This window comes from Phoxinus phoxinus, assembly GCF_949152265.1.
Source record: "Phoxinus phoxinus genome assembly, chromosome: 2".
Classification (NCBI taxonomy): domain Eukaryota; kingdom Metazoa; phylum Chordata; class Actinopteri; order Cypriniformes; family Leuciscidae; genus Phoxinus; species Phoxinus phoxinus.
In genome coordinates, this window is record NC_136877.1 from 18,104,907 (window position 1) to 18,117,943 (window position 13,037).

Sequence of the window (13,037 nt, forward strand, 5' to 3'; positions counted from 1 at the left end):
TACAGGTAAGGGAGACGTTTGAAATGCTCCTCTTGTTGAATCATAAAGTGCTACTCCTCAATGCTGATTTGTTGCATGAAGACTACACATTGTAGGCAATTAGTGAGATTTTTAGTTTGAACAAAGAGTCCTTACATCTCATCGCACAAATAATTAACTTATTTTTTGATGTTGTCTAAAACTCTCACCAGTCCATAAAAGAATGCTGCTTCTCTCAGGGACTAGATCCAATTATATACTTCTTTCCTGACAGTATCACAGGATCATTATTTATGAAAACCACCCAAACACTGGGTTCCCAAGGTCCTCCAGCTTGTTCTCATATGGGCCAGGGTTGTGTAGATTTTGATGGTGTGGCTGTAGTCTGCTTGTAATTCCAGCATTACAATAGAGTTAAACTGGGAGTCTCATTGAAAATAGCAATGTGTGTGTCTGTGTGTGTGAGACTGAGGTCAGAGGAGTGGACCCACCTTTTCCTCAAGTACAGACAACAGTCACAGGAAAAGGCAAGGCTGGAAGGCATACATTCATGTGCACTTAGCACTTGCGTATGCATGGAATATACACATAAAATGTGATAATATGACATGTTTGGTGATAAACAAAATTTAGATGAGAGGAAAAACTGATAGGGAGCATATCTATACATTAATTTAAGAGGAGAACAGGTGCAATAAGTTACTAAATGACTATTTGCCATCCTGATTGGTAAAGAAAGGTTGACGATTATGGGCAGCCCTTCTGAAAGCGGAAGGGTGGTGTGTAAAAGAGGAAGCTTTAGGGTGTGTTCGTGATCAGAGCCAAAGCACTTCCTGGTTCAGTGTGCAGCACGAGTAACTTAGTCGGGGGTTGTTCACTTCCTCTTAACTCACTTGGTTGCTTCCTGTCTGACCAAGAAAGCAATGTGTGGTCTGGAGTGTTTATACACAGACTGGCCAGAACATGCTGGAGTGAGTCGGCTGATAGTTGTGAATGGATACGCCATGAATAAACAGTCAAATTTGGAACAGAGAGATGTGAGTGTCTCTGTCAGTAAGCCATATCACCCTGTAGCCCAAGACTGGTTGCCCACTGAAGCTAAGCGGGGCTGAGCCTGGATAGTACCTGGATGGGAGACCTCCTGAGAAAACCAGGTTGCTGCTGGAAGAGGTGTTAGTGAGGCCAGCAGGGGGCGCTCACCCTGTGGTCTGTGTGGGTCCTAACGCCCCAGTGTAGTGACGGGGACACTATACTGACAAAGAGTGCCGTCCTTCGGATGAGACGTTAAACCGAGGTCCTGACTCTCTGTGGTCATTAAAGATCCCAGGATGTCTTTCGAAAGAGTAGGGGTGTAATCCCGGCATCCTGGCCAAATTTGCCCAGTGGCCTCTGTCCATATTGGCATCCTAATCATCCTCCTATATATACTAATTGGCTTCATCACTCTGTCTCTTCTCCACCAGTAAGCTGGTGTGTGGTGGGCGTTCTGGCGCAATATGGCTGCCGCCGCATCATCCAGGTGGATGCTGCACATTGGTGGTGGTTGAGGAGACCCCCCCCCCTCTATGTAAAGCGCTTTGAGTGTCCAGAAAAGCGCTATATAAATGTAATGAATTATTATTATTGTAGAGGCCAAAGTACAATTCATAGCAATGTGAATAAGAATGAATGTTAAACAAGTAAATAATTTATTTTAGTAGTTCATGTAATGGTTACAAAATGTTAAATAATACTTAAAAGGTTAAAAGCTTTCTAGAATTCATGTGTTTATAGGATTTTTCATGTGTTTGTAAGATTTGGTAAAATAGTATACTGCCTCTTTAAGAGTATGCATACTCCGGCTACATTATGTTGATTCTCAGAACGCGATTCAGATCTTGAGAGCTGTGGAAGCAAATGGTTTTCTTACCTGATAACTGATAACTGATAACTTCTAGTTATTTCTTTTTATTTTCAGTAACAATTAGAATAAGTGTATTATTCAGCTCACATTCTTTGTTGTAAACCAGAAACCAAGGAATAAAAACCGGAGATTTTCATCTTTTATTTCAACAACGTTTCTGAGGTGGATTTATTGAACGGCATTGCTGGGCTGGCAATGAACACTGCAAATGGGAATAGCTGCTTGGATTAATGTTATATAGTTATTAGTGTAAGCCATTGCACATATCAAGATTTCAAACCTCTACATTAGTAAGAAAACCCGCTTGACATTGGACATCGAGCCGAGAGGTTTGCGGCAAGTGGAACATTAATGAAAGTTTCGACGAGGGACTGACTGATCATGCGCTGTGCTCGTGGCTGGTGAGTGATAAGTGGATTGCTAACGGACTTAACGAGTTTGTCATTGCTGCTGCGTGACGGAAAAAGTAAAAAAAAAAACGAACTGTATGAATATCAAAGCAATCATGACGGAGACAGGAACAGAAGCCACGGTAAGCCCAATTGAGGAAAAGCGAGTGGTTAAACCAACACTTAAAGCATTGGAATATAGTTTGAAAACTAAAATGAGCTCCAGAAGAGCTATTTTAGGACAACTTACTGCGAGAAAAAACGAATTGCATGCTTTAATGGATGATGATGCAAATGTGGAAATCATAACAAAGGAGTTGTTGACAAAGTATGAAACACAGATAAAGGAATTCAGTAAAATAAATGCTGACGTTAAAGACTTATTCTGCCAGATTGAATGCGTAGAGAATTTGAACACAGATCAAAGGGATTGGTTTGAGCCAAGAAATAATGAGCACAGAGAATTTGTGCAAGAAGTGAATGCATGGCTACAGGATGCAATACTACGCAGAGAAGAGGCTAACAAGGTTAATGAGCAGATACATCCTGAAGATAGTGTGTCAGCCACCAGTAAGTCTAGAAAATCGAAGTCTGTTTCGACTACTTCTGCAACTTCGTCAGCGCGTGCTGAGCGCTTAAAGGTTGAATTAGAGAGAGCTGCTCTGTTAGTCAAATCAGATACATTAAGAAAAAGACAGACTTTGGATGAACAGGAACTACAGCTCAAGGTTGAAAAAGAACAGTTGGAGCTGCAAGCAGAGCTCGCTGCAACGGATGCACGATTAGCCGTGATAAGGAAATATGAATGTTCAGATGTGTCAAGTAGAACCAAGGGCAGTATGGTGGAAATAGCCACGTCTGCGACAAGGAAACGTGATGTCAGCCACAGTAAGAGAAGTGTATCTAGCAGTGGAACTTGGCATAACCACACTAGTGAAAGAGGCGCAGGCGCGATACGAGCTCCTGTCACTTCAGATGATCACACAGATAATCTGGTTACCGTCATGCAACGACAAAATGACATCACTGAAAGCTTAATAAAGCAGCAAAGGCTATCTACATTGCCATCACCGAACATTCCAGTTTTCAAAGGAGATCCATTAGAATATCGTCTATTCATGAGAGCCTTTGAGCACCGCATAGAAAGCAAGACTGAAAACAGCAAAGATCGGCTTTACTATCTAGAACAGCACACAAATGGACAACCTAATGACTTAGTGCGCAGCTGTTTTCATATGGATCCAGATCAAGGATACCCTGAAGCCAAGAGACTGCTAAAGGAACGCTTTGGTGATAAATATAAGATATCCATGGCATACCTGGATAAGGCTTTAAACTGGCCTGCCATTAAAGCAGATGACACCAAGGCACTTGAAGCATACGCCCTCTTTTTGACAAACTGCAATAATGCGATGTCGGATCTGGAGTACTTAGAAGAGATGGAAAATGCTGCTAACATGCGCACGATCATCTCAAAGCTTCCATACAGGCTGAGAGAGAGATTCAGGAGTGTTGCAATCGACATTCAGAAGAAGCAAGATCGGCGGACAAAGTTCAAAGACGTAGTGTCATTTGTCAACACACAGGCTGAAATGGCTTCACACCCTGTGTTTGGTGAAATCTTAGGACAAACTAAGCGCCAGACTGAAAGGTCAAGTGGAAAGAAAAACATTACAACTTTAGCCACTGAATTAAAAGAACAGAAAGCTGAGAAATATGCAGCTGGTGTCGGAAACAAGAAAGCTCAAGAGAAGGGAACAAACATGGACAAAGCCTTCATGAAACCTTGTATCTTCTGTCAGGGAGATCATACCATGGAACAGTGCAAGAAGCTCCAAAGAAAGCTGCACAAAGAAAAGCTTGAATTCCTTAAGAGCAAAGGACTTTGTTTCAGTTGTCTTATAAGAGGACACATGAGTAATGCCTGTGAAGAAAAGAAGAGCTGTCAGATATGTTCAGCGACACACCCTACGCTCTTACACATAAAGCAAAAATTTAAAGACTTATCAAGGGAAGAAGCTTCACATGAGGAGCAAAAAGAGGAGTCTCCAAAGGGAGAGCAAACCGTTGTCAGTGGATTCGTGGATGCAGGGGAAGCATGCTCTCAGACTGGGGTCGGGGGTACAGGTAGTGTCTTCGCCATCGTTCCCGTGAGAGTAAAGGCGAAGAAAGGCAACAAGGTGCTGACTTGTTATGCATTCATGGATCCAGGGAGTAACGCCTCCTTCTGTACTAACAAGCTGGCTAACGACCTTCACTTGCAAGGGAAAAATGTGAACATCCTACTCACTACTATGGGAGACCAAAAGACAGTCTCATGCAAAGCTGTATCAGACCTAGAAGTGAGTAGCCTAGAAGGTGATGACTTTATCGAACTTACAGGTGTTTTCGCACAAAAGGTTATACCCGCAAGTAAAGAGAACATTCCAACCCAAAAAGACGTGGATAGGTGGCCACATCTACGAGGTGTACGAATTCCTTCGATCAATGCTGATATCGGTCTTCTGATTGGGACTGATGTGGCAAAGGCTTTGGAGCCAGAAGAGGTAATCCGCAGTGTCAACGATGGGCCGTATGCAGTACGCACAGCGTTGGGATGGACAGTAAACGGACCGCTGCGTGATAACATCAGAAGCTGGACAAAGAACGGATACCCGCAGATCCAGATGAATCGGATCTCAGTGGCTCGACTCGAAGATTTGTGGACTCAGCAATTCAAGTATGATTTTCCTGAGAATGCTCAAGGAGAGCAGTTGGAGATGTCTAAGGAAGACCAACTGTTTATGGACAGAGTCTCTAAATCGGCAAAGCTGGTCAACGGCCACTACTCTATTGGTCTGCCGTTGAAGAACAAAGATGTGAAAATGCCCAACAACAGAGCAATGATAGAGCAACGAGCGCTCAACATGAAAAAGAAGCTTCAGAGAAAGCAGACGTTCAAAGAGGACTATGTCAGCTTCATGAATGATGTGATAAAGAAGGGCTATGCTGTAAAGGTCCCAGAAGAAGAACTAAAACGGAATGATGGAAAGGTGTGGTTTATTCCGCATCACGGTGTTTACCACCCTAAAAAGCATAAAATGCGAGTGGTATTCGACTGTGGTGCTGCATATCAAGGAACCACACTCAATGAACAATTACTGCAAGGGCCTGACATGACAAGCAGTCTGATTGGTGTCTTGACTAGATTCCGTCAAGAGCGAGTCGCAGTCATGGCGGATGTGGAATCGATGTTTCACCAAGTCAAAGTCCCACCAGAAGATGCTGACCTTCTCAGGTTTTTGTGGTGGCCGGACGGCGACACCTCAAAAGAGCTGCAAGAGTACAGAATGGAGGTACACTTGTTTGGAGCCACTTCCTCACCAAGTTGCGCGAGTTATGCGTTGAGAAGGTGTGCCGAGGACAACAAGAACATGTTTGATGCTGCAGTAGTGGATACAGTCTTAAATAATTTTTATGTAGACGATTGTTTAAGATCAGTTGCCACTGAACAAGAAGCAGTCAGACTATTCCAAGACTTGAAGGCCATCTGTCAAACAGGAGGTTTTAGGCTGACAAAATGGACAACGAACAATCGAAATGTGTTGTTAAACATTCCACTGGAGGACCGGGCAACAGAAGTCAAAGATCTCGATCTTGACCAGGATTCACTCGCCATCAAGAGAGCTTTGGGAGTACAGTGGTGTATACGGTCAGATCAGTTCAAGTTCCATGTGCACATAGAGCAGAAGCCTCTCACCAGGAGAGGTATCTTGTCTACGATGAGTTCAGTTTACGACCCACTGGGAATGTTGTCGCCAGTCATTCTGCCTGCTAGAAACATCTTGCAAGAATTGTGTAGACTAAGAACAGGCTGGGATGACACTGTGCCAGAGCATTTCGCACAACAATGGACAGAGTGGACTGAAGAACTTCAACAGCTCACTGACTTTGGAGTGGATCGGTGCTTTAAGCCACCTGAGTTTGGGAAAGCAGTGCAAGCTCGGCTGCATCATTTTTGTGACGCGTGCGAAACAGGCTACGGTACTGTTACTTACTTAGTCCAGAAAAACAGTAGAAACAAAATACACTGCTCATTTGTCATAGGAAAGGCAAGGGTGGCACCCCTTAAACCACCAACTATCCCACGAATGGAGCTGACGGCAGCTGCCTTAGCTGTGAAGGTGGATGTTATGCTGAAGAAAGAACTACAGTTGCCACTGTCAGATTCCAAGTTTTGGACGGACAGTACTGCTGTACTCAAGTACTTAGCAAATGAGAACATCAGATTTAAGACATTTGTGGCGAACAGGATTGCCATAATCTTGCAAGCATCAAAAGTGCAACAATGGAGCTACATCAACACTCAGTTGAATCCTGCTGATTGCGCCTCCAGGGGACAAAAAGTGAGCGTCTTCATGAAGAATGAAGTTTGGATTGCAGGGCCTGTCTTCCTCAGTAAACCTGAAAGGGAATGGCCAGATAAGCACGATCTCCACGAAGAGCTCATGGCTGAAGATCCTGAGGTCAAGAAGGGCGTACTTGTCAATGCTACAATGGCAAAAGAAAGCACTGATGCAATGCAACAACTAATTCGATACTACTCTTCATGGATACATCTCAAGAAAGCTGTGGCGTGGCTCACGCGACTCAAGAGAACCCTGGTAAACCTGTCAAGGAAGAGAAAGGAGATGAATGGATTGTACAGTGATCAGCAACGGGTGAACAGGGAGATGTTGAACTACAAAAGGAGTCTCAAACAGACTTACCTGACCGTGGACAATCTGCGACAAGCTGAGACGGATATCATCAGTTATTGTCAGCAAAGTATGTTCCAAGAGGAGATATCTGCTCTTCGGAGAAAGGACTCCATCAAGAAGAGTAGTCGAATATTCAGACTGAATCCACGACTTGAAGAGGGAATCCTTCGTGTTGGAGGGAGGCTCAGTCGAGCATCCATGCCAGCCGAAGCCAAGCACCCTATGATCCTGCCTAAAAACCATCGTGTGGCTGATCTGATTCTCCAGGATTCACATGAGCGGCTGGGACACAGTGGACGTAATCATGTCTTGTCTCATGTATGTCAAAGGTACTGGATTATTGGTGCTCACTCGTCAATCAGAAGAATGCTGTCACGGTGTATTATCTGTCGAAGACAACATGGTGCATCAGGCACACAAATGATGGCGGACTTACCAAGAAACAGAGTTGTACCAGACGAACCACCCTTCACCAGAACGGGAGTGGATCTATTTGGGCCATTCAACATTAAACGTGGAAGATCATCTGTAAAAAGATATGGGGTGATATTTACCTGCCTTGCATGTCGTGCGGTCCACATAGAAATGACAACATCATTGGAAACAGACTCTTTTATTCAAGCTCTGCGTCGCTTCATTGCAAGAAGAGGTCAGGTGAAGGAGATGAGATCTGACAATGGGACCAACTTTGTTGGAGCTAATCATGAGCTCAGAAAGGCAATAAAGGAGTGGAATACTTCACAAATTGAGGATAGCTTGCTCCAACGTGACATCAAATGGTTATTCAATCCACCATCCGGATCCCACCATGGAGGGGTGTGGGAGAGAATCATCCGCTCCATCAGGAAAATCATGGGTGCTACGCTGAGAGAACAAAACTTGGATGAGGAAGGTCTTCAGACGTTCTTCTGTGAATGTGAAGCCATTCTGAATAGTAGGCCTATTACTATGCCATCCAATGATATTAATGATCTGGAAGCTCTTACCCCACAACACTTACTTCTGCTCAAGACTAACCCCAACTTACCACCAGGACTCTTCCATAAGGATGATACTTATGCGCGTAAACGATGGAGGCAAGTCCAGTATATGAGCGATCTATTCTGGAAGCGCTGGACCAAGGAATATCTGCCTCACCTCCAAAAAAGACAGAAATGGAACCATCCATCACGGAACTTCATACCGGGCGATGTAGTCTTGATTGTCGACGAATCAGCCCCCAGGGGATCGTGGCTAATGGGAAGAATCGTTAAGACTATGGAGGACGAGCATGGAATGGTCCGCAAGGTTCGAGTCAAGACAAAGACGAACGAACTTGAGAGGCCGATAACTAAACTCTGCTTACTTCAAGAAGCAGTATGAGAAGGACTGTTACTGAGCTTTACTCAAAAGAAAGACATTTAAAGTTATAATTGCTTCTAGGATAGAAGGCAATTAGGGGTCGGGTATGTAGAGGCCAAAGTACAATTCATAGCAATGTGAATAAGAATGAATGTTAAACAAGTAAATAATTTATTTTAGTAGTTCATGTAATGGTTACAAAATGTTAAATAATACTTAAAAGGTTAAAAGCTTTCTAGAATTCATGTGTTTATAGGATTTTTCATGTGTTTGTAAGATTTGGTAAAATAGTATACTGCCTCTTTAAGAGTATGCATACTCCGGCTACATTATGTTGATTCTCAGAACGCGATTCAGATCTTGAGAGCTGTGGAAGCAAATGGTTTTCTTACCTGATAACTGATAACTGATAACTTCTAGTTATTTCTTTTTATTTTCAGTAACAATTAGAATAAGTGTATTATTCAGCTCACATTCTTTGTTGTAAACCAGAAACCAAGGAATAAAAACCGGAGATTTTCATCTTTTATTTCAACAACGTTTCTGAGGTGGATTTATTGAACGGCATTGCTGGGCTGGCAATGAACACTGCAAATGGGAATAGCTGCTTGGATTAATGTTATATAGTTATTAGTGTAAGCCATTGCACATATCAAGATTTCAAACCTCTACAATTATTATTATAAAGGCTAAAAAAGTAGAGGGACTTTCTTTTTTTGGGGTAGCCTTTCCAATGACCTTTGTGAGATTGGCCCAGGTGGCTCAGGGAGGTAAATGTCATTAGTAATTGTAACAAGTTTCGTGGTTATGGGAAGAAGGAGGCGGGAACATTCAAAAACTTTTTTCATAAAATAAAACAAATACAAAATGAAAGTATAAGCCAGCAGCCCCTCGCAGACAGAAACAAAACACAACATAAAATCTCTCGATCTCCACTGTCGTCGCTCCTCCTTTATGCTTCCACTCCTCCGTGAGAGATACGAGACCGGTGGTGTCGCTCATCAGTAATCACGCCACCGGCCTTGTGCTATCCTCCCACGGCCCTCGACCTCGTCCTGCTGGCCACAGTAATGTGTTCTAAACTCACATTAAATATGAGAAAATTGGAAATATACAGATCCATGAAAAGTTTTCTTGTTCAAGAAAAATGTATAGAAGGAAGAGTATTTGTGAGGGCATTTGAACAACCCAAAGACCTTTCAACTACCACCTGAGCGCCAATAAAATTGACTAATTGTCAGCAGACATTGTATAGTTTGCTTAAAGTGTAGTATGTTTGAGAAATTACAGTATAAGGAAGAACTACATGCAGGAACATATGAGTACACACACACACACACACACACACACACACACACACACACACACACACACACACACACACACACACACACACACACACACACACACACTGGATCTACAGGTTCTATTGCAGGTGGGGCATATATACATGGTATTGGTGTTACTGGTATTTATGGGAGTGTTTCTCCTGAGCCTTCTTTGTTGTCTCCTGACTGTCCTTTCCTCCTCCAGTACTTGGGTCCCATCTAGACCTCACTGCCGCCAGATGTTGCGGTCAGCAGCCATGCTTTCCAGGTCCCCAGGTTTTATCTTGCACTTCTTAAGCACTGTCTTCAATTGGTCTTTAAAGCGTTTCTTCTGGCCTCCAGCAAAGCGCTGGCCTTATAGTAGCTGGCCATATAGCACTCTGCAGGGCAGACGGTTGTAGGGCATCCTTATGACATGCCCCAACCAGCGCAGTTGGTGCTGGGTGATTGTGGCCTCAATACTCTTGCAACCTGTTCTCCTGAGGATCTCAGTGTGAGGCCCTATGTCACGCCAAGTGATTCCCAGGATGCGCAGATGTGGAAGTGTTCCAGGGACTTGATGTGGCGGCTGTAAGTAACCCAGGCTTCACAGCTGTAGAGGAGGGTGGTGATGCAGACCGCTTGATAGAGGCAGATTTTTTGTGTTGAGATCAAGGTTAATATTCTGAAAAAAGTCTTCCAAAGGCAGCTGATGCTTATTTAATTCTGTTCTGGACCTCATTGTCAATGCCATTGTCTTCAGATATAACAACTGACAGTTTTTTATCTGCAACAGAGAAGATGGGTGGTGCGGGTGGGATGTTTGGACTCCACTGGCAGATTACCACTGTTTTGGCAGTGTTGATGGTCAACCCCATCCTGCTATATACTCTCACTGCTGCATCTAAGACAGACTTAAGGTCTTGTGAAGAGTGAGATACGAGAGCACAGTCATCAGCATACTTTTGCATACAGCATGCAGTTTGGTGGTTGCCTGCAGTCTCCAGATATTAAAGAGGTTACCATCAAGCCAGTACGCTACTGTCACCTCACTGTTGTCTTCAATCTCCTTGTGGAGAACCTGGGTGACAGATGTTAGAGATGATATGAGAAAGATGTTAAAAAGCACAGGTGCCAGTACACGCCCCTGCCGTACCCCTGTGCGCACAGGGAAAGGGCTAAACTGTTGACCTCCTATTGTCACCCTAGCAGTCATTCCATCAAGAAACTGACAGAGGATGTTTACAAATTTAGTGGAGCATCCAAACCGGAGGAGGACTTCCCACAAGAGATCTCTCTGCACAGTGAAGGCTTTGGAGAGGTCGACAAAAGCCATAAACAGGTCTTTATATTGCTCATTGCACTTTTCCTGGAGTTGCCGGGTTGTGAAGACCATGTCGACTGTGCTTCTGTTTTTTTTAAACCCGCACTGTGGGTAGCATAGACTCTGTGATGTCATTGATCAGTATTTGTAGCATCACCTTGGCCAGGACCTTGCCTGCCACAGCAAAAAGTGATATGCCCCTATGGTTGTCACAAATGGCCCTATCCCCTTTGCTTTTATATATGGTGACAATACTAGCATCCCTCCATTGCTGTGGGATGAATTCATCAGCCCAAACCTTGGTGATGTATTGGTGTAGTGTTCTTGTACAGAGATACCCTCCCTGTTCTAGCAGTTCTGCAGGAATATTGTCAGAGCCAGGAGACTTGTTGTGCTTCAGGGAGCGGACAGCTGACAGAACCTCCAGGAAAATTGGAGGATGGCTAAGGTTGTCAATAGGGGGAAATTCAGGCGGTTCATCCAGGATGGTATAGTCTGCATAAGAGTCCTGATTTAGTAGGGTGTTAAAATGTTCAGCCCACCTCTCCAGGATGCTGTTCTGGTCTTTCAGGACCTTGAGCCCATCTGCTGTTTTTAGGGAAGTGATGCAGTGAATTCTTGGGCCATAAATGGATTTGACTGCATTGTAAAAGTTGTGCATATCATTTCTGTCACTGAATGACTGAATTTGATGAGTCTTCTCTAACCACCACTTGTTCTGCAAGTTCTGCAGAGTTCTCTGCACTTCCCGACGATCTTTTTGCCATTGCTGTCTGGCGGTGCTGGATAAGTAATTTTTTTAGGTTTTCCTGATGTGCTTTGTGCATGTTGCTTTGTAGATTATGGATGGACTCTGAGTTGTTATCAAACCAGTCTTGATGGTTCTTGCTCTTATAGCCGATTGTTTGGGCTGCTGCTTCATGAAGGGCTGTAGTAATAGAGTTTCACTGCTGTTCTGTAGCATTTCTTTCCACCCCTCAGGAGGAGTTCTAACTCCCCTAGTTTCTCAGCCAGGGAGCGGCGAAATTCATTCCTTACAGTGGTGACTTCCAGGCGGACACAATCTAAACACCTCCTAGTCCATGTTTTCGCATGGGGGGGGGGGATGTTTTCGCATTTTCATGAGGACCTTGGTCATAATCATGCGGTGATCTGTCCAGCATTCTGCACCTCTCATGGCCCAGGTTATGAGAACATCTCTGATGTTGCAACGTCTCACGATACAATAATCAATCAGGTGCCAATGTTTGGAACGTGGGTGCATCCATGATGGTTTTTTTTGGTCTTTTGCTGGAAGGTGGTGTTGGTTATGGTCAGGTTGTGCTCAGAGCAGAGGGTAAGTAACCTCATGCCATTTGTGTTGACCTGACCAATCCCGTGCCTACCAAGTACTCCTTTCCATATCCCACTGTTCTGCCCAACATGAGCGTTGAAGTCCCCAAGCAGGAGGATCTTGTAGTTCTTGGGGATCTGGTGGAGCGCCTCATCCAGTGACTGGTAAAATGAGTCTTTAGACTCACTGTCAGATGGTAGAGTTGGAGCATACGCACTTAGGAGTGTGGCATAGCGGTTCTTCACCAGGGGGATACGGAGGGTCATCAGTCTTTCACTGATGCCCACTGGTGTTTCAGTGAGTCTTGGCAGTAGTGTGTTCTTAATGGGCAGTCCCACACCATGCAGATGTTGTCCACCTTGGGGATAGCGTTTCCAGTAGAAAGTGGAGCCCATGCCCTCCTCTGTTAGAGACCCCTCATCAAGAAGCCTGGTTTTACTCAGGGCAGCAATGTCGATATCGTAGAGGCTCAGCTCGGCTGCAACCAGGGCTGTCCTTCTATGGGGTCTTTCAGACCTGCTGTATGATTCCAGGAGGGTTATTATGTTCCATGTTGCCAGTTTAAGATTATAGAATTTATTTATTTTGTTTCAACCGCAGAAATGGAATGACATGACAGGCGTGGTATCCTGTCCAGGTGTGAGATGAGTGGGCATTTTTTAGGCCACCTTTTCTAGGCCCTTCCTCAGCTTGAGGTGAGCAGTGCAGTCCCTGAATAGGAC